This window comes from Pteropus medius, unplaced genomic scaffold (genome assembly GCF_902729225.1).
Source record: "Pteropus medius unplaced genomic scaffold, Ma_sr-lr_union100, whole genome shotgun sequence".
Taxonomy (NCBI): Eukaryota; Metazoa; Chordata; class Mammalia; order Chiroptera; family Pteropodidae; genus Pteropus; species Pteropus medius.
The window spans coordinates 1,941,506-1,964,865 of record NW_024342472.1 but is presented as its reverse complement, the minus strand read 5'-3'; positions in this window follow the sequence as shown (position 1 = coordinate 1,964,865).

The following is a 23,360-nucleotide window of genomic DNA, read 5'->3' as shown; positions in this document are numbered from 1 at the left end:
GTATCATCTTAAAGGGAATCTTTTTGTTGTCACCGTGGCCTATCATGAGTTCTCCCATATTGTGCCATGTTGACATGGTGGGATCAATGCCGCAAGGGAAATGAGTATGGTACCGATGACCAGGCCGGCCCCCCTTGGCAGCAACAATCTTATCACTAACATACATCTTGCCTGATGGAAAAGACTTACCTGAATTGGTATCATTGTCCTCTCTTTCTTACTGACCTTAGGCCGCTTTACGGAAATACTGTGGTTGAATGGGCACAGACCTATGCTGTAATCACGAATGTCTCACCCTGTTGGGTCTGCATAGAGTTTCCTGTCAGCAACTCTGCAGGATTGCCCTGGCATATATGTGCAGCTAATGTCACAGCATGGGATCGGCTGACCCGATGGGGACCCCAATCATCCGACTGGACCGTCATCTGTACTTGAGTGCATGCACAAAGCAGAACTCAGCATGAGCTGGATAAATCTTTACTGGGGTACTTGGTACATGATGGATGGTAATGGCTGAACAGTGAAGGGGTGGAGATGAATGAGAATGTGCCCCATTATATTGAAAGAAGCACAGAGTCTTGACTGTCAGGGTAGGTGCCACGTCCCTGTGCCAAAATATAACTATTAATTATCTCATCCATCATGCATTGGTGGATAGGACAAAAGTATGCTGGCACCCACTGACTATGATTTTGACCCCCGGAACCCTATGGGTATGTGGGGCCCATGGATGGCCCTACATTCCCTCAAATAGGCAGGCCGCTGTACTTGTGTACATCCATATTTGCCAGCAAATGTGTGGCAGATGTTCCCACAGTGCCTCCCAAATTGGGATGAATATTATTCTTGACACATCTGCACTAAACAGACCCCATAGTAGTATTACACCTTAGCCATCTTTCTGCCTGTGGCAGGTGATGTGGTAGTTGAAATTCAAGTGACGGCTTTGGCAGAACATACCGCTTGAGCTTTGAATTATACTCATAAAGCCTTTAGTCTGGTAACTGATGAAGTAGATCAAATTAGAAAAGTAGTATTGCAAAATTGTATAACTTTGTTATCTTAACTACTGCCTAAAGGGGCACTTGTGCCGTTCTCCACACTAAATGTTGTATCTATATTTGGATCACCAGCACAACATCTCATAAGCCTTGGCATGTCTCTCCCAAGAAATACAGGAAGTCCAGCACCTCACTAGAGATCCTCTGCAGGAGTAGTGGGCAAGCCTAACTTCCACTTGGCACTGGATCTTAGCTCTCATAGGAGTTGGAAGCTGCCTCCTAGTCGCATATTGTTGTTTCCTGTATTGTCGTTGTGGCCTATTGGTTCAGAGCTCTGCCTTCCTGCAGCTATAACCTGTCAAGTAGGTGTAAGGGAGAAACCCTGAAGGGATGGAGTATAAGGAGAAAGAAAAATGGCTCTAGTCAGGCTCCGTCTCGACACCTTTCTGGGTGATAGTGACTCAGCACTTCTCCCTTATGGAACCACATGCCCAGTATGCATGTGTGGGCTTCTGTTATCTGGCAGTGTGACATTATTGTTTAACTTGTGTAGATAAAGGCGACACCACCCTGCGAGGCTGGCTGTGCCCTTGCTGGAATAAAGAGCTATGTCACAGGTGCCTATAGCTCTCTGCATTTTCTTCCAACTTCTGAGCCTTGTATCCCTTACCTCAGTACCTCGAACATGCAGCAACGTAATAAGGTCTTTAAGTTTGAGGTTAGATTGTTTCAGGTGTTTTTCTTTGTTTGTTTCTTGAGATAATCCTGTATTGCTGTGAATTTTCCTCTTAGAATTGCTTTCTCAGTGTGCTATAAATTTTGAGTTGCTGTGTATTCATTTTCATTTGTCTCCAGGTATCTTTTTTTTCTTAATCTCATTGTTAAAACTGATATTGCATGTGTTTGTGTATTTTCCTCTTTATTTTTTATTTTATTTTATTTTATTTTGTAAATGAGTTCTAGTTTTATTCTATTGTGGTTGGAGAAGACATTTGATATGATTTTAATGTTCTTAAATTTACCAAGACTTGTTTTGTAGCCTAACATGTAGTCTATCTTGGAAAATGACCCATGTGCACTTGAGAAGAATGTATATTCTGTTGCTTTGCGGTGAAAGTCTGTAAAAATAGCAATAAAATCTATTTGCTCTAGTGTATCATTTAAGGACGCTTTTTTTGTTGTTGATTTTCTGCCTGGAAGATATGTCTATTTGTGTCAATGGGGTATTAATGTCCCCTATTATGTCTCTCTCTCCCTTTATGTTAGTCAATATTTGCTTTATATATTTAGGTGTTCCTAGGTTTTAGTAGAGTTGAAATGTTGCAGGATTCTTGAACAGAGAGATGGGACACCAAGACTATAAGCAGGAAGCAGCATTTATTGATGCTGGCACCAGCCCAGCGGATTCTTATCCAGAGGCTGAGCTCCGATTGTAACATAATAGGCAGTTTTATACAGTCTTGTTCTTCCAAATTCCTACACAGCTACAGATATAAGGAAGAATATTGATTGGTTGGCAAGCTATGAGAAAACCGACATCAGCCAGAGAGTCCTGGGAAGGGGGAGACAGTCAGGAACAAACTTGTTCGAGCAGGAAATGGCCAGGCAGGGTCAGGCTGCCATGATATCTTTCTGCTGGATCAATTATTTAGCATTCTGTAATGTCCTTCTTTGTCTCTTATTATAACCTTTGTTTCAAAATCTATTTTGTCTGTTATAAGTATTGCTACCCCAGCTTTTTTTCATTTCCATTTGTATGAAATATCTTTTTCAACCCTTTACTTTTAGTTTATGTGTGTCTTTTGATCTGAAGTAGCTCTCTTGAAGACAGCATATGTATGGGTCTTGTTTTCCTAGCCATTTAAGTACCCCATGTGTTTCAATTGGAGCATTTAATCCATTTACATTAAGGTGATTATTGATAAGTATATAGTTGTTGCCATTTTATTATTTATATTAATGATTTTTTTTTCTTCCCTTTCTTTTTCTTAAAGAATTCTCTTAAACATTTTTTGTAATACTGGTTTGTTGGTGATGAATTCCTTTAGCTTTTTCATGTCAGGGAAGCTCTTTATCTCATCTTCAATTTTAATTGATAGCCTTGCTAAATAAAGCAGTCTTGGTTATAGGTTTTTGCTTTTTATCATTTTGATTATTTCTTGACAATCCCTTCTGGCCTGCAAAGTTTCTGTTGAGAATTTAGCTGACATTCTTATGGGAATACCCTTGTAAGTAACTAGCTACCTTTTTCTTTGCTATTTTTAGGATTCTCTTTTTCTCCTTGACATCTGACATTTTAACTTGACGTGTCTTGGTGTGGGTCTCTTTGGGTTCATCTTGTCTGGGACTCTTTGAACTTCTTTGACTTGTATGTTAATTTCCTTTACCAGTTTAGGGAACTTTTCTGTCATTATTCCTTCAAGTATGTTCTCAATTTCTTGCTCTCTCTTCTCCTTCTGGTACCCATATGATGAAAATGTTATGCTTGATGGTATCCTAGAGGTCTCTTAAACTTTCCTCATTTTTTAATTCTCTTATTTTTTGCTCTTCCCATTGTATGTTTTCTGCTATGCTGTCTTTCAACTTACTGATTCGATCCTCTGCTTCATCTAATCTGTGGATTCTTTCTAGTGTATTCTTCATCTCAGTTATTATATTTTTCATTTTTGACTATGTCTTTTTTATGCTTTCTGTGTCTTTTTTTATGCTTACTATATCTCTCTGCTGAAGTCCTCACTGAGATTATCTATTCTTCCTCTAAGTTCATTGAGCATCCTTATAACCACTGTTTGGAACTCTGTATATGGTAAGTGCTTGCTTCTATTTTATTTAGTTTTTTTTTTCTGCTTTTTTCTTATTCTTTCATTTGAGAAAAAAAATGTTTCTTTGTTTTCTCATTTTGGCTGCTCTCTGTGTTGTTTCTATGTATTAGGTAGGTGTGCTACATCTCCCAGTTTTTGCCAAATGGTCTTATGTAGTAGGTGCCCTGTGTGACCCAGTGGCACAGTCCCTGTTCATCTGTGCTAGAAGCTTCAGGAGTGTCCTTTGTACGAGTTATGTGTGCTCTTCTTTTGTAGTTAGGCTTTGATTTCTTTTATTATATCTGTGGATAAGATTGACACTCAGGCTGACTGGCTGTGAGGATTGGCAACACCCACAGGGTATGAGCTGCTGTGTGGAGCTGACCTCATAGAATTCAATTAGATGAAGCAAGCTTGTGTACTTGTGAGACTGCCCTTTGGGCATGCCACTTGTGGGGCTAATCAGGTGGTGCTTTACTGTGGTCTGATGCCAGCATTTAGGCATGTCGTTTCTGTGGCCCCTTGGGAGAGATTCCCATGTAGGCCAATTTCACCTGTGGCCTGTGAATATCTGGGGCTACCTGGTAGGAGCTACAAAGCAATCCAAGGTTGGTCAGTGCCTGTGCTGTACCTGGAGGCAAGTAGAAGAGACCACACTGTGAGTCGAGGCCAGCTGCCATTAATACCAGTCCTGGGTCAGCTTATTAAAATTTCCAGGGCACCACAAAGCCTGAGGCTGCCTGCTGGCTTCCTGTAAGATGCAGCACTTGAAAGATCCTTTGCGTGGTACATGAGCTGTGTTTGGCAGGTTCCCATGTAGTCACCAGGATAAAGAGAGCAGATTTTACTCTGCCAACGAGGATTCAGCTTGGTTCCAGTTCCGAGCCTGTGGCTTCTTACAAGTCTCACATCACAGTGAGGCTAGTCACCACTCTTCTCAGGCCTGAAGACACCTGAGATTTGTTTAAGAAATACTGTAGCTTAGTTCAGGGCTGGTTACTTGCCACCAAGATTGTTTACGGAGGTGTTGATTATTGCTAAAAGAGCCTTCTGTGGAGAGGAGTTGGTGGTGCTGGTTACACAACCATGAATGTGCCTCTGGCAATTAGCATGTTGGGTGGCGTGGGGACTCAGGGAGACAGCCAGTTAAAGTGAGTAGATTTCATGAGGCCAATGCAGATTCAGATTTGGTAGAGTGCTGAGCCTGTGGCCACTCACGAAAGTCTCAGACCATACTGAGGCTAGCTGCTGCATGTCTCAGACTCACAGACACCCTAGATTTGTTCAAGAGATACTTCAGCTTTAGCCAGCACTGGTTGCCTGCCACTGTAAGTTTCTCCTGAGGTGTGGCGGCCAAAGATTGTTGATGGTTGTTAAATGATCCCCCTGCCAAGAGTGCAGAAGGGGTCTAGTTGCCACACGAGTTTGCCATGGGCAATTTCTGAGTTGGATGTGTGCAGGGTCTTAGAGAGTTACAAGGGTGGAGGGAGTTGATCTCACCCAAGCCTATGCAGATTCAGAATTGGCCACGTAGAGAGAGAGTTCAACACAGGCAAGAAGTTTCCCACCTGTAGACTGCACAGGAGGAGGGTTCAACAAAGGGACAATGGCACTGTCCTTCCAGCCCTCGCCCTGAAACCACACAACTCAGTCTCTTCCTGTGTGTCTTTTGTGGTTCCCAAGCTGCTGACCCTCTGCAGGAGCCCAGGGTGTGTGTCTGCAAGTAAGTGAGCCTGTACATGGGCCCGTTAAGGGAACATCTGGGTTTCTAGGTTCCTTGCATCTCAACCAGAATGTCTCAATTTCCACTGATTTTTATAGCCAGATTTTATTGGACTCCTCTTCCTGGCACTGGGAACCTGGGTCCCTGAGTTAGGAAGCCCTAGTTGGGGATGGAGTCCTTCACTCCTTCAGGGTGATCACTGCAGCTAAAATATCCTTCCCAATGATCAACCACCATGTGTGGGTTTGGGGCCAACTCGTTTCACATCTCCACCCCTCCTCCCAGTCTTGATGCAGTCTCTTTTTTATATCCTCAGTTATAAGTGATACTTTCAGCTAGACTTCAGATGGTTCTCCAGGTTGATTGTTTTATAATTTAGTTGTAATTTTAATGCTGTCATTGGGGGAGATGAGCATAGCATTTACCTACCGCATCATCTTGACCCACTTCACCTATTTTCCTTAACCTTCAGAGGATGATATTGCTTTGTTAAATAAAGAACTCTAGGGTTTTTTTTTTCTCTTAACACTTTAAATATATCACTTTGTTCTCTTCTAGTTTGCATGGTCTCTGAAAATAAGTTCAATGTAACTTTTATCCTGGCTTCTTTATAGGTAAGGTGGTTTTTTCTCTTTCCTTCTGGTTACTTTTAAGTCTTTCTCTGTGTCTTCAATATTTTGAGCATTGAATATAATATGTATAGATGCATTATCTTGGTATGTATGATGCTTGATATTCTCTGAGTTTTCTGGATGTGTGATAACAAGCTCTGGGTAGGAGGAAAATCTGATTTTTCAGTTTCCACATTATATTGTTTAAAATATCCAAATTTTAACCAAAGTTATAAAACACACATAAAACAGAAAAGTATGTGCCATGCACAGGAAATATAAAAGGTCCATAAGTGACTATCTCTGTGGAAGCCCAGATATCATATTCTACACAAAAGCTTTAAATCAGTTATTACATGTGTATGTTTAAAAAATTAAATTAAACTATGTCTAAAAAATTAAAAGAATGTGTGAGAATGACAACCTACTAAGTAGAGAATATTAAAAAAGAGAGATAAATTATTTTTATAAAAGAACCAGATTGAAATTCCAGTACTGAAAATGATAATAATTGAAATAAAAATTAACTAGAAAGATTCAACAGCAAATTTTAGTGAATAGATAAAATAATTATTAAACTTGAAGATAGTTCATTGGAAATTATGCAGTCTGAGAAACAGAAAGAAGAAAAAAAAAGAAAATGAAGAGCACTTCAAATACCCATGGAACACCATTAAGCATACCAGTTATACACACAATGGGAATTTTTGAATGATAAGAGAGAAAGGGACAGAAAATATATATGAAATGATAATGGCTGAAAAATTCCAAATTTGAAGTAAAAACATTACTTACATATTGAACAAGCTCGACAAACTCCAAGTAGGATAAATTTAAAGAGATCTGAAACTAGACACAGTGTAATTAAATGTCAAAAGACAAAGATGAAGACAAGGTCTTGAAAACAGCAAGAGAGAAGCAGATTAATATGTATAGGAATCCTAAATAAGATTAAAAGTAGATTTCTCATTAGGAACCATGAAGGCAAAAAGGAAGATGGATGACATGTCCAAAGCAGTGAAAGACAAAAATAAAAGAAAGGAAGGAAGGAAGAAGGAAGGAAGGAAGGAAGGAAGGAAGGAAGGAAGGAAGGAAAGGAAGGAAGGAAGGAAGGAAAAGGAAGGAAGGAAAAGAAAAAGAAAAGAAAAGAAAGAAAGAAAAGAAAGAAAGAAAGAAAGAGAAGAAAGAAAGAAAGAAAGAAAGAAAGATTGTAATCCAAGAATTCTACATCCATTGAAACAGTGATTCAAAAATGAAAGAGTCAAGATATCCCAGATAAACAAAAACTGAAAGAATATGTCACTCACAGACCTGCTCTATTAGAAATTCTAAAGGATGTCCTTCAGCCTGAAATAAAAGGACATTAGACTAACTCAAAACCACATACAAAAATGTTAAGGTAAAAACAGGTAAATATAAATGACAGCATAATTGTATTTTTATAATGCCTTTTTTCTCTTACTTGATTTAAAAGACCATACAAAGCAATAATTATAAAATAATGTTGATGAGGTTATAATCTATAAAGATGTAATTTATATGACAATAATAGTACATAGAAAGTAGCAAAGAATAGAGATATAGAGAAGCAAACTTTATATATAGTTAAACTTAAGTTGGTATTAATCTGAACTAGATTTTTACATACAATTGTAATTGTATAGATATATATAGATATATCTATATATCTCTCTCAAAAGATATATCTATATCTATATCTATATATATTTCAAAAGATATATCTATATCTATATCTATATATATCTCAAAAGATATATATATATATATATATATATATATATATATCTCAAAAGAAATGATAAGGAAGTTAAAGTGGTACACAAGAAAATAACACAAAAGAAGACAGTAATGATGGAATAGAGGAACAAAACAGAGAACACACATGTCCACACATATAGTCCAATACCAGATGTAATTCCTACTTTATCAGTAATTGCATTAAATACAAACATTAAATTCTCCAATAAAATGACAGAAATGGCAAAGTTAAAAGTGATCTAAATACATGCTGTCAAACTCACAACAAAATAGATAGAATAAACTTACTGTCACACAATAAAAGCAATATATGAAAATCCACAGCTAACATCATAATCAATGGGGAGAAACTGAAAATGTTCCCTCTTTGATCTGCTACGATGCATGGATACTCATTCTTACACTTCTATTCAATATAGTGTTGGCTGCCCTAGCCAGAAAAATTAGACAAGAAAAAAAAATGAAAATGCATTCAAGTAAGAAAAGAAGAGGTAAAATTATATTTGTTTGTAGATGACATTATTATATATGCAAAAAATCCTAAAAACTAAAAAAAAAAAAAACAACCAAGAATTGTTAGAACTAATATACAAATTCATTAAAGTGGAAGGATACAAAATCAAGATCCAAAAATCAGTCATATTTGTATACTCAAACAATAATCTATTCAAAAAGGAAATTAAGAAAACAATCCTATACACAATAGCAACAAAAATAATAAAATTCTTAAGAATAAAAGCATCTTTATCACCAGTGTTTTGAACTCTACAACTAGTAGATTGCTTGTCTCGATTTTGTTTAGTTCTTTTTTGGAGCATTGTTCTGTTCTTTCATTTAGGACATGTTTCTTTGTCTCCAAATTTTGGCTGCCATCCTGTGTTTGTTTCTACATTACATAAGCCTCCTAAATCTCTGTCTTAGTAGAGTGGCCTTATGCAGTATGTGTTTTGTGGGGCCCAATGACACAGTCTTCTATGGTCACCTGAGTGAGATGCTCCAGGTGTGTCCTTTATGTGAGTTGGGCATGCCCTCCTGTTGTATTTGAGACTTGGTTGCTGTTTGCATGTCGATGGGAGGTACCGACCCTTGGACTAATTGTGAGGACTGGCCATTGAGGAACAGATGCTATGGAGCGGGACTCACTTTAGCAGAGGTCTGGTTCATGTCCAGTTTGTCTTTCAGGTGTGTCCTCCTCAGATGCAGCCCTGGGTGTTACTTAGCTCTGGCTCTGGTCAAAGAAGGTCACCAGGTGTGCTGGCCCAAGTGCCTCCTGGGAAGGGCCCAGCTGCAGGCCACATTCAGCCACATTGCCTGGGACCACCTGGCTAGAGTCACCAAACAATCCACAGATGACTGCCACCCATGTTGGACTTAGAGATGCCTCGAGAGACCAAGCCAAGAACTGAGGCCTGCTGCCCCTAGTGCCAGGCTTGGGGCTATTCAGTAAGAGGTAAAAGATAAGCCAAGACTAGATGCTGCTTTTTTAGGTTTTGTGAATCTTTGAGAGATTTTAGGAAATTCCACAGCATGATCCAAGACATGCTGTTTATATGGAAAAGACACTGGAAGTAGATTGGGTGGGCCTGCATGTTTGGAGGGGAAGGGTCTGAGGGAATCATCTTGGTAGTGTGACCTTTGTCAGCCAGGTTGATGGAGCTTCAGATATGATGGCCACCTGCTTCAGAACACCAAGAGTGGGGAGGACTCAACAAAGGACCAATGCATACTTCCAGCTCTTCTGTGCAGGAGAAAGCCACCCTTCCAGACCTTGCTCTAAAGGCAGACAACTCAGTTCCTCCTTGTGTGTCCTTGGCACTCTTTGAGCAGCTGCCCCAGTAGTGGAGCTCGGATCAAATAAGTCTGTCACCAAGTAAGTCTGTGCAGGTCCTGTAAGAGGAATGTCTGAAACTCCTCTCATTCAGCTACAATCTCTGCTGGTTTTCACAGCCAGAGGTTGTGGGGACTTCTCTTTCTTGCACTGGAACTCTAAGGTGGGGAACCCAGTGTGGAGTTGGGATTCCTTGCTTCTCCAGGGGAACCTCTGCAGCCAAGATTACCCTCCCAATTCTCAAATACCACACGTAGTTGTGGGACCGGCATGCCTTGTCTATTCTGGATATCCCTCTTGGGAGATGATGTGATTGTTCAGGATGCCAAATGCTGTCAATGAGTCATTTTCAGACAGTTGATCCTGAATTTATGAAGACAAGATTGCACTAAGATTTCTACACTATTTCGTTGGTTTCTTCTTTGAAACAGAGAGGAAGAGGGCTTGAATCAGTGGCTGAAATTATGATCAGCCCAGTGGCTAGAACAAAGCTCCATGAATTGTGCAGGAAGACAAATTGCCACCTGAGCCAATTTCATTCAACGACCAAGCTGGCTGAGAGATCTGTCCACAGCCAAGGAGCTCTGATTAGTTGTAGGTCAGTGGCCCCCAACCTTTTTGGCACCAGGGACCAGTGCTCCTATGATAATCTAATGTCTGATGATCTGAGGTAGAGCTGAGGTGGTGATGCTAGCACTGGGGAGCAGCTGAAAATACAGATGAAGCTACACTCACTCACTCACAGTTCACCTCCTGTTATGTGGTCTGGTTCCTAACAGGCCATGGCCTGATACTGGTCTGCGGTCCTGGGGTTGAGGACCCATGGTGTAAGTGGAGCTACAATTTTCTATTTCTCTGTAGTGGCGAGCAAATGGGGAAAGAGCTGGAGTTAAAGAGAGCCAAATGGTGAAGTTTTATAGGGAAACCCACTATATCTCTCTTGGAGCAGAGCACTGATGAAGACTGTGGCAATATGGCCTGAGTGGGTTCTGGCCATTGGCAAAATGGGTGGACTCTGCCTGGATTGTTCACTTTCCTCTCTGTAAAGTTTCCTCTTCCTATGACTAGTATGTGAGTGACAATGACTCAGTGCTATCTAATTACCTCTGCCCTTGGTGAACCTGCATCTCAAGCATTGAGGACTCGTGGACCAGCCCTCCACCCCCAGGTCAGGGAAGATCATTCACATGTATCATTCAAAGGAAGGTTAGGCCACTTGAATAAGGTACTCTTATCTCTAGGTGAGTGTAAAAACTCTGAAAGAAAGGAAAATAATTGCATTTTCTCCCAAAGCTGCAATAACATCTACTTTAATGGTGAAATCAATACTCTTTGCATCTCTGTACATTTTACATTGCAGGCTGTAATGAGTAATAAAATGTTTTTCTTCTAATAACTAATCCTCTGATGCTGCCCTTATCTCTAAATCTATTTTCTACTCTGCAACAAGAGCAATTTAAAAAAAAAATAACATACATGCCAGAGTACTTCACTGTTATGCTTATATCATAATACTGGATTCTCAATGAACTATTGAAATATACCAAAGTAAAATTATGGTAAGAAGGTATGTGTATGAGAAGACAAGGACTCTTGCCTCATTGATGTGGCAAATTATTATTGTTGATGTGGCAAATTATCATTGTTGAGGAGAGTCTGAGCCAAGAAGGGCATCCTTGCTTTGTCCACTGCATTACTTAGCTAATGTTAGTGTCACAAGGACATTGGCACTTGTTTACAATGGAATATTTTTTAAGGAGTGGTGGTCACAAGGCATAGCTCTATCCAGATGGAGAAAGAAAAGGAAGATACCTTGCCTCAATTTCTCTCAGTTGCACTAGGCTCTTTTAATGAATCCACTGGTGTCACCTCTATTAGCACTCACACTATCCACCTCCCTTCTCCATATACCCAGCTGGGATTAGTCTTTGTACTATAGTGAGAATAATCTAGGGGTTTTATCTTAAGAGCAGAGTTTCACTAGGAGAGTGCTGAGCATGAGTGGCCAGGTAGAGATGCCAGAGGTAATAGGTACCAAGACCACCTGCCCAGAGTCATGATATTTCCTGCGGCCAGTACTGAATACTTGCATCTTCTTACCTGGGCCCCTTCTTCTAACTCCTTCTCCCTTAGAGGCCTTGTTTTCCCTTTGTGGCATGTTAAATTTTTCCCAGTGTATCAGGGTAAAGTTGGGGGTGCCTTTCAAGGTAAAATGCCTGCCTTACTTTCTTTCTCATATAAGTGGAAGCTACCCTTAACCTTCTCTTTGGTTCACATTTCATACATGTTAGATATCCACATTTATAGTGAAATTTCTATGATTTGGGGGATCTCTTTACTTGGGAAATCTTATTTCACAATGTTTCTAAAAGTCCTTCCTTTCACATACTTAATACTTTAATAAATTTAAATTTATACATATGTCACCAATTTTCCAACAGGACCATATTCTTTTTTAAATTTTATCTATCTATCTATCTATCTATCATCTATCTATCTATTTATTTTTATTATGGTGACATTGGTTAACTAAATCCAGTAAGTTTCAGGTATATAATTAAATAGTAAGAATATACCTTGAGGGTACAGTGAGCACATTCTACAACGCTTTGCCCTTGAGGATTATAGGGTATATCTGTTACATGTGCAATCTGAAATTTTTTACAAAAGTGTTGAAATGCTTTACGAGTATATCCAGGCCCATTATCAGTCTTGATTTGCTTAGGAAGGCCAAGGACTGCAAAAGTTTGCAAGCAATGACTAATGACATGTTTAGTACTTTCACTTGAACGAGTGATGGCATATATAAAACCATAACTGGTGTCTACTATGGTATGTACATATGGAGTATTTTGGAAAGACCCAACATGAGTAACATCCATCTGCCAAATATAATTAGGTAATAGCCCTCGCGGATTAACTCCGTAATGCGGAGCGGGTAGATGAATTTGACATTGATGACATTGCTTAACTATTTGATGGGCATTTTCCCGAGTTAATCCAAATTGCTTACGCAGGGCAGATGCATTCTGATGGTGTAGTTGATGACTCTCTAGAGCCAGCTGCGTAGTGGTAGAGAGTGCTGCAGCTAACAAAAAGTAAATAGGAACAGCTCCATTAGCATGGGTAGCGTGATCAGCATGTTCATTTCCCTTGGCTAGTGGCCCTGGAAGCTGCGAGTGTACTCGTATATGTCCAATGAAGCATAGGTCATTCCTGGCTTGAATAAGCTTTTGAAGTTGGATAAATAAATGAAAAAGGCTTTCATCTGCCCTATGTCCAATTAAGGCATTTTCAATAACCTGGCTTACAGTGTATAAATAAGCACTGTCTGAATAAATATTTATAGGTTGTTGTGTAAACAGCTCCAATGCCCAAACTAAAGCCAATAATTCAGTTCTCTGAGCCGAAGTCATGTTAGTTTGTTTTGAATAAGTCTGAGTAGGGGTATGTACTGCAGCAACATCATTACTGGAAACATCTGTAAAGACAGTAATAGCTTTAGGGATAGGTATCTGAAAAATCACCTTTGGAAAAATAACAGGTATTTGCATTAAAAACTGTATTAGCTTATCAGGTGGATAATGACAATTGATGGTTGAATTATACTGAGCTAAAAACAATGACCATGAATCAGAATATTAATTCAACCATGCGTGCTGCTTCTGATTATAAGGAATAATTATAGTATTAGGATCTCTTCCTAAGAGCTGTCTCATCCGGGTTCGACCCTTATTCATAAGGATAGAGACTAACTCGTAATATGGGTTAAGAACTTTTGGAGGAGAATTATGCAAATGTAACCATTCTATTGGCCCTGACTTTTGCCATATAATTCTAGTTGGAAGAGGTCTAGTTGGACAAATTACTAATATCAAAGGTAAAGAGGGGTCTATGTGGTAGACCTGTGTATTTTGTATAGCCCCATTTACTAATTGTAAAGCCTGTTTAGCAGCAGGAGTTAATTCTCTTGGAGAAGAAGGATGGGAATCTCCTCTCGGAATATCAAATAAAGGCTGTAGTTGTCCTGTGGTGATTCCTAATTGTGGCTTAAGCCAATTAATATCTCCAAGCAATTTTTGAAAATTATTAAGTGTCTTTAATGAGTCAAATTGAATTTGAACCTTTTGTGGTTTGCTGCAAAATTATAGTTCCTAAATATGAAAAAGGCGCACACATCTGAACTTTCTCTGGTGCAATACAAAGACCATAATTTTGTAAAGATATCTGTAATTCAGCAAACATCTGCTGTAATACTCGTTCCTCTGCATGCACAAGCAAGATATCCTCCATGGATGATATAGGAATCCAGAAAATTTTCTCTAACTGGCAAAACTGCTTGAGCAACAAAATTTTGACAGTTTAGAACTGTTAGCCATATCCTGAGGAAGAATTCTTTATTGGTATTGGTATTCTTCTCATGGGCTCTTTAAAATTAAGTGAAGGGAGGCTAAAGGCAAAACGTTTCTTATCTTCTGGATCTAAAAGTATGGTAAAGAAACAGTCTTGCAAATCTATAATTATAAGATGAAAATTCCAAGGAATCATAGTAGGAGTAGGGAGGCCAGATTGAGTGGCACCCATAATTTCCATAGTTAAATTAACTGCCCTTAAATCCTTCAGCAATCACCATTGGCCTGATTTCTGTTTTATAACAAAAATTGGAGTATTACAAGGATTGATAAAAGGCTCAATATGACCAGCCTTAAGCTGTTCATTAACCAGCTGCTGAGCTGCGGACAACTTCTCCTGAGTTAGGGGCCATTGGTCTACCCAAATGAGATCATCTGATTTCCAAGAGATTTTTCCAGCAGTAACTTTACCAGAGGGTAGCAGGAGCTACCAAGGCCCCAGTTATAAATTTTGATATCTGAGCCCAGTGCGATCTTTTTTTAGTTGGTCTTGTATTGGCTGCATATGGCCTTGTTGTTCCTTACCTAGTCCACTAAGAGGGATATATCCTTGTCTAAACATCATATTGGAAAACTGAGGATTTAGACTAAAAATCATAATTTTTAGTTGTGATAAAACATCTCTCCCCCACAAATTAACAGGCAAACCAGGAAGACCATAAGGACATAAAGAACCTTTCTGACCATCAGGATTTGTCCATTGTATTATTTTTGAGCTTTGCAGGGGTCCCTGAGCCTGTCCTACGCCTTGTAGCTCGGTTAAAGCTGGGGCAGTAGGCCAATTGGAAGGCCAGTGCTTATCAGCAATAACCGACACATCAGCTCCAGTATCTAAAATACCAGAAAACTTTTGCCCCTCTATCAATAAAGTCATTGTAGGTCTCTCTTGTTTTATTTGCTGAACCCAATAAATATCCGAAGACCCAAATCCAGATTCTCCTTTCTTTAGAGGTTAACATTTTCCCTGTCTTTACATGGGGAACAAGCACTAATTGAGCAATTTTATCAGTGGACAATGTTTGAACAATAGTTCTTGTTGTTTGAGCCAACACCTTAATCTCTCCTGTATAATCTTCATCTATGACTCCTGGCAACACTTGAAATCTTTTTACAGTTATGCTACTTCTACCTAATATAAGACCTACAGTTCCAGGAAGAATAGGACCACACACACCTGTAGGGTTGGCTTGAGGCCCCATTTCAGGAGTCAATAGGTATCTGGTGGTGGGACCTCAGGTCCAGTCCTACACTTCCTGGCTTAGCGCAGCAGAGTTGTTGAACGGTGGGTTTATCTGGTCCCCTGGAGACAGGATAGCAGATTGCAGCTCTTTCTGGGGTAGCCGTTCCACATTGGGGGAAAGAACTACTGATGGGTTGGTAATAAGAGTCTCCATTATTTGACGAGGCCGGGGCCAGCCCCACGGCCAGTTTCCCTGCAGCAAATTGCCCTGGGCGTCACGATGTGATTTACATTCATTAACCCAATGCCTTCCTCGCTGACATGTAGGGCAAATTCCAGGCACCCTAGGTTTGTCCACCTCACTACCCCAAGGGGTGGGATGGCCTCCTTGGCCCTCAGCCAAGCTTCTGGTAGGACATTCCCTGGCAAAGAGTCCAACTCCGCCACAGCAAAAACAAGTTCTTCCACCTTTTCCTCCTTTGCCCTGTAGGCCCTTTAAGTTTCCTAAGGATTGAGTTAATGCAGCAGCTAAATCAGCTCCCTGTACATAAGCTGGCCCAATATCAGCACATATTCTAATAAAATCAGATAGCTTACCCGTCTTCCTATGCAGTCTAAGTGCTGTTTGGCAGAGTTTATTGGCATTCTCATGAGCAAGCTGTTTTACTATTATTTCTCCTGCCTCAGCATCAGACACTGTTCTAGACACTGCCTGTAAGAGATGGGAAACAAAGTCCTGGTATAACTCGTTCGGCCTGTGCCGCACGCTGCTGAGTTCCTCAGACCTGGCTCCTGCTGTAGGCAAACTGCGCAAAGTCTTCATAGCACAAATGTTCATTTGTTGATATGCCCATGACTGATCTAGATGCTGTCCTTCTCCAGTTAACATTTCTACTGTAATAGAAATAACATTAGCTGAGTTACACCTGGCTTGCTGTTCACTGAGATCATACCATTCACTTTTCCGTAATAGATAATCTCCCCCACCCCGACAAACAAGCCTTAGCAATTGTTTTCCAGTCATAGGGCAGCAGAATTTCACATTATAGTCCTTCCAGCAATGCCAAAGTAAAAGGAGCAGTAGGACCATAGGTTGCACAGGCCTGTTTTAAATCCTTCAATGCCTTAAAAGGAACGGCTGAATGCTCTCGGACAATCTGTCCCTGATTGTTAAGTCTTTCTGTTATGGGAGAAAACCTGAAAACCTCCCATATCTTCCCCTCCTTTTCTAGCTTTCTGGATTCCTTTTTGCACCAGGGAATACAACACTCCAGAATGGTGATTCTTAGATATCAAGTTAGGCGGTTGAGTTAAATGAGCAGGAGGAGCGTCGCTTGAAAGTTTAGCTAGTGCGATATAACTAATCTTTTTGCAGAGTCCTCCCCTTCACTTTCGGACTTTTCCTCATCTGAATATTCTGGATGATGATATTTCCTGGCCTCTCTTTCTAATTCCTGCTCATACTCTGGAGGAAGGGGTCCTCCAACCTAGGAGCAGTAGGCTCCCTCCCTGACTTCTCCAGTGCTTCATACTCCTCCATTGTGCATTTTAACATCTGTGCCATCTCTCCTGGTACGGAAGCAGCAGGGAGACAACTAGCTGAAAGAGTAGGATCTAATGTGTCCCTTACAAAACCCCATAAAGCAAAGGTAGGAATAGGAAAGTCCTTTGGCCCTTCAGCTGAAAAGCGGTCACTCAAGCGTACCTCCACCTTCTCCCAAGTCTCTGAATTTACTGTGCCTTCCTCTGGAAATCAAGAACAAGTTTCTTGAACAAAATCTAAAACTTGCTGAATTCAATGAGTGCACATACCACATCTCCGAGCCTTAAGCTTTACTTTAAGCATTTGTACAAAAATATTGCGGCCCTTGGACCTTTACTCCTGACTGTACTAGTCTAATTTTCTCAATTTTTAAGTGCACCTATCATAAACTCATAGACTAGTCTCTAAACTCTCCCTCTACCCTATGTGTATACTTACTTGAGAAAGTCTCCTCACTTACCTGTTTTGAGTCTTCCCGTACTCAGGTCCCTGTTTGAGCTCCACCTGTCGCATCCAGTGCAGCCTGCTTGATACCTGAGTGGGAACAGTGTAGATGCTGAAAAGAAAGAGAAAGACAAAGATGGGATTAGGAGGACCACTATCCACTGATGATAGAGTAGTGATGCAGTTTTATTTTCGCAAGCTGCTTTTATAAAAGAGCTAGCTAAGATAAGATCATCTTTGGCACAATCACCTAACCCACATTCTATTATGAACTTTTGCCGTTCTGTCTGTTCACGGCTGTAAGTGTACTTCTCTGTCTCGGAGAAACACCGCAGGGTTCGTTGAGGCGAGGCAACCCTTGCCTGGCCTCACAGATTGCAAGGACCTTGTTAGCTTGCAATCTCTGTTCATATCCATAGTTAGATATTTTTTTCTTTCGCCACATATTGGATCCCTTTTACCCCATGTACCTCCCCTTCCTTGCCGCCCTCTGGTAACCACTAGTCTATAGTCCATGTCCATGAGTCTCTGTTTGTTTGTCCTGTTTGTTGCTTTAGGTTTATATCCCACATATGAGTGATATCATGTGGTTTTCAACATTTTCTGTCTGGCTTATTTCGCTTAGCATGATTATCCCGAGGTCCATCTATGTTGTCACAAATGGCAGTATTTCATCTCTTCTTATGGCTTAATATTCCATTGTATATATGTACCACAGCTTCTTTAGCTAATCATCTCTCATTGGGCACTTTAGTTGCTTCCATATCCTGGCCACTGTAAATAATACTGCTATGAACATCGGTGTGCAAATATCTTTTTGGATATGGGATTTCAAGTCTTTGGGGTAAATATCCAGTAGAGAGATTGCTGGATCATATGATAAATCAATTCTGGACTATATTCTTTTGATTTGCCACAAAGCATTCTTTGGAATACATTCCACCAGGCATTCTTTTTGGTTTTAAGTGGGTCGTGAGTGATTCTTATCAGTATGGATATAAGCAATAATTTTAATACCACCATAATTAATATGCACTTTTTGCATTGTGATTTAAGCATATACAAGTTTTTTTTTCTTTAGTTAAGCTAGCACATTCTCTAGATTAGCTCTTTATTTTGCCCTGAACACACATCTCTGAGAACACTGTCTAAATAGTGATACAATTTTGTGGGTTACATTGGCTTTCTTTTGTATGTGAATTTCGTGACCCAGTAAATTTATGGATACTCTGGGAAGATCTTTATTAAGTTAACCTAGATTTAGATTTAAAATGCCTATGTGAGTAGTTCATAAAGGGGGAAGAGAGAAAAATGCTCTTGCTTATACATGTTCAAAACTTTGAACTAATTTAATTCTGTAGATCTTTCCTTTCTTGCATAGTAAAAAGCTAGGGAAACTGACAATATAATTTCTTCAAATAAAGTTTGGCATTTTGATAGGATTTCTGTAAACTCACAAAGTAATATTAAAAATAATATACAACATAATGTTCAAAGAACACATTTAGCTCCAAGAATAAAGAACCCACATTGAAGTCTTATCCCTATCATAGGTCACCCTAGGAGGTAGGATAATCTGAACTCACAAACTGTTCCAATGAGATTTTTAAAGTTTCCTCTTGCAACTATTATAAACTAATGTTAAGCATTGGTGATAGGCATAATTTTTTCAAGGAATTCATTAAAAGAGACTCATGGAATGTTGAAGTCAAAATCGACCTTTGAAAGAATCTTGTTTAATGACATTTGTAAATGGGGAACCTTGAGAACAAAGATGCAAAGATACCCATGAAGACAGTGGCAGAGTGCAGACCATTGCTCCATGACAATGGGTAATTGGTCTTGTGTACACACATACTGATTCACCTCATGCCAGCAAGTTCTATTATGGTGCTCATAACTTAGTCTATTAAAATGTATCCTCAACCACAGACTTCATTCCCCTACCAAGCTCTAGTCATATACTGCTAAATGTATTTGGTACCTGGATGACTTCCTATTGAGGAAGAATGTTTTTTAAAGTTAAGAGCAGGGTTGCATTTGAAAAAGAATCTGAGAAATAGATGTGTCATTTAACTATGTAATATTTGACACAATAGATTTTCAGATTCTATTAATATAAATTTAATATAAATTTAGTTCTATTAAGTTTAAAGTTAAATATAAATTTACATTTTATTCAATAATTTTGCATGGCACAGGATTTTATAAAGATCATTTTTCATATCATAATTTAAGTAAACATATGCTTCTAGAATCCAAAACCTTTGGCTTATATTCAGCTCATGCTGGACATCTTTGACTTTGTCCTTTATGAAAACCTCTATACCAGTGGTTCCCAACATTGACTTTCCATACGAATCACTTGTGTGAACTTTAAAAAAATGTTCTAGGTACTGTGTGAATTCACTTATGTAAAATTCTAAGACAGTATTTGTCTGGTGCCAATGATGGGATAGATTGACTGAGATGAGGCAGGAGGGAAATTTCTAATATGTTGTAAATGTTCCATATTTTAATTGTTGGGCGGCAGTTATGCAAGTATATACATTTGTCTCTACTCATTCAACTGTACACTTAATTGAGTGAATTTTGGATGAAAATTATACTCCGATAAAGCTCATTGTTCTCCAAATAAATGAAAATAATGTGATGAGGACCCACAGAGATTCTGAAAGTAGGTCCAGTATGGGGTTCTGGTATCAGCATATGGAATTCTCATGAACAACTTTGATCCAGGACTTCTAGACACTAGAGTCTAAGGTGTGCTTTCTCTGATTAACCTGTGAGATTTCAAATCAAGAGTATTAATTTTCTATTTAAAATAACAACATAAAATGTCATTTTTAGAGGCATGTTTAAATTAATTGAACTCTGTGATACTGTTAGCACAGATTTCTTTGACCACTGTGAAGGGCTATCAGGCAAATAGAAGCAGAGCAGTACAATCCTTACTATAACAGGACATTATAAGCTTAAAGAATAAGAAGAGAATTGCTATAGTAAGATAGTAATGAATGTTCAGCATACATAGGGACAAATTGAGATAACAATGATGGAAAAGGGGAGGATTCAAAGATCCAAACTCACAAAAATGGAAATGGAATAAGGCACGTGCAGAAGAAAATAGACAGTGTGTGTGTGTGTGTGTGTGTGTGTGTGTTTGTGTGTATTTACTAGCTCGCCAACTTCATCCCGCTACGTAATCATAATGGTAACCACACACCAATGATTTAGAACTGAAATATATAACATAAAACAAGAAAAACCAGAGGGAAAACCCACAAAAGCCAACCAAAATAAAGAAAACAGAAACACAATGATAAGGAAGAAATGGAAACACCAAGCACCAAGAAAACCAAAGTTAAAATGGCTATAAGAAGACCTCATATTTCAAGAATCAACCTAAATGTAAATGTGCTGAACTCACCAATAAAAAGGCAAAGAGTTGCAGAATAGATAAATAAACAAAACCTAACCATATGCTGCCTCCAGGAGACACATCTTAGCTCCATAGATAAATATAGACTCAAAGTGAAAGGTTGGAAAATGATATTTCAAGCAAATGACATTGAGAGGAAATTGAGAGTAGCAGAACTGATATCAGATGAAATGGACTTCAAAATAAAAAAGGTAAAGGAAGATACTGAGGGACACCTCATAATGATAAAGAGAATCATGCACCAAGAAGACATAACACTTATTAATATAAATGCTCCCAAACACAGAGCCTCAAAATATATAAAGCAATTACTAACAGAACTAAAGGAAGAAACAGATCCAAACACTATCTTAGTAGGGGACCTAAATACCCCACTGTTGGATATGGACAGTTCATCCAAACAGAAAATCAATAAGGAAATAACATCCTTAAATGAAACATTAAAACAACCAGACATAACTGACATTTACAGAGTCTTCCAGCCCAAAACAGTTACTTATACATTCTTCCCTAGTGCACATGGAACATTCTCAAGGATTGACCACACACTGGGACACAGAAATAGCCTCGACAAATATAAGAAGGTTGAAATTCTACCAACCATATTCTCTGATCATAACGCTCTGAAACAAGAGATCCATTGCAAAAAGAAATCCGAAAGAGCTTAAATACATGAAGATTAAACAACATTGTATTGAAGAATAACTGGGTCAGAGAAGAAATAAAAAGAGAGATCAAGAGATACATAGAAACAAATGATAATGATAGTAAAACATATCAAAAATTTTGGGACATGGCAAAAGTGGTTATAAGAGGAAAAAAAGAGAGATCAAGAGATACATAGAAACAAATGATAATGATAGTAAAACATATCAAAAATTTTGGGACATGGCAAAAGTGGTTATAAGAGGAAAGTTCATATCATTACAGGTCTATCTCTAAAAACAAGAATGAGCCAAATTAAACAACTTAACACTTCATCTTAGAAAACTAGGAAAGGAAGAATAAATGAAGCCTAAAGTCAGCAGAAGTAAGAAATAATCAAAAGTAAAGCAGAAATAAATGAAATTGAAAACAAAAAAAATAAAAAATAAATGCAACAAAGAGCCAGTTCTTTGAGAACTTTAATAAAATTGACAAATTCCTGTCTAGACTCACTAAAGAATAAAGAGAAAAGATACAAATAAACAAAATCAGGGATGAAAGAGGGGAAATTACGATTGACATCGCAGAAATACAAAAAATCATACAAGAATACTATGAAAAAGTATATAACACCAAATATAATAACCTAGAAGCAATGGACCAATACTTAGAAAAATATAATCTTCCTAGATTGAATCAAGAAGATCTGGAAAACCTAAATAGACCGATCAGCAGTATGAAAATGGAAACAATCATCAAAAACCTACGAAAAAGTAAAATCCAGAACCAGATGTCACCAGTGAATTGTACCAAGCATTCAAAGAAGATTTAATACCTCTTCTCTTCAAATTCCTTGAAAAAATCAAACAGGAGGCAGTACTGCTCAATTCATTTTATGAGTGCAATATTACCCTGATACCAAAACCTGGTAAAGATAACACAAAAAAGGCAAACTACAGACCAATATCTCTGATGAACACAGATGCAAAAATCTTAAATAAGAGACTAGCGAACCAAATACAGCAACATATTAAAAAGATTATACACCACGATCAGGTGGGCTTCAGCCCAGGGGCACTGGGATGGTTCAACATAAGTAAATCGATTAATGTGATACACCACATAAACAAATTAAAAATAAGAATCATATGATCATATCAATAGATTCAGAAAAAGCCTTCGACAAGATAAAGCATCCATTAATGATCAAAACACTTTTCAAAATCGGTATAGAAGGAAAGTACCTTAACATAATAAAGGTCATACAAGACAAAGCCTCAGCCAACATTATACTGAATGGTGAAAAACTAAAAACCTTCCATCTAAGATCAGGAACAAGACAAAGCTGTCCACTATCATCACTGTTATTCAATATAACTTTGGAGGTCCAAGAGAATGTAATCAGGCAAGAGAAAGATATAAAAGACATCCAAATAGGAAACAAAGAAGTCAAACTGTCACTATTTGTGTATGACATGATTCTCTATATAGAAAACCCCAAAGACTCCACAAGAACACTGCTAGAAACAATAAAGAAATGCAGTAAAGTCTCTTGATACAAAATCAACATTAAGAATCCATAGCGTTCCTATACTCTAATAATGAAACGTCAGAAAATGAAGTAGAAAAAATAATTCATTTTGCAATTGCAACAAAAAGAATAAAATACCTAGGAATAAATCTAACAAAACATGTGAGGAACCTATATAATGAAAACTGTAAGACCCTATTAAAAGAAATCGAAGAAGATAGAAAGAAATGGAAAGGTATTTCATGTTCTTGGATTGAAAGGAACAACATAGTTAAAATGAACATATTACTTAAATCCTTGTACACATTTAATGCAATCCCCATCAAAATCCTATAGGCATTTTTTAAAGAAATAGAACAAAAAATGATCAGATTTGTATGGAAGCACAAAAGACCCTGAATTGCCAAAGCCATCCTGAGA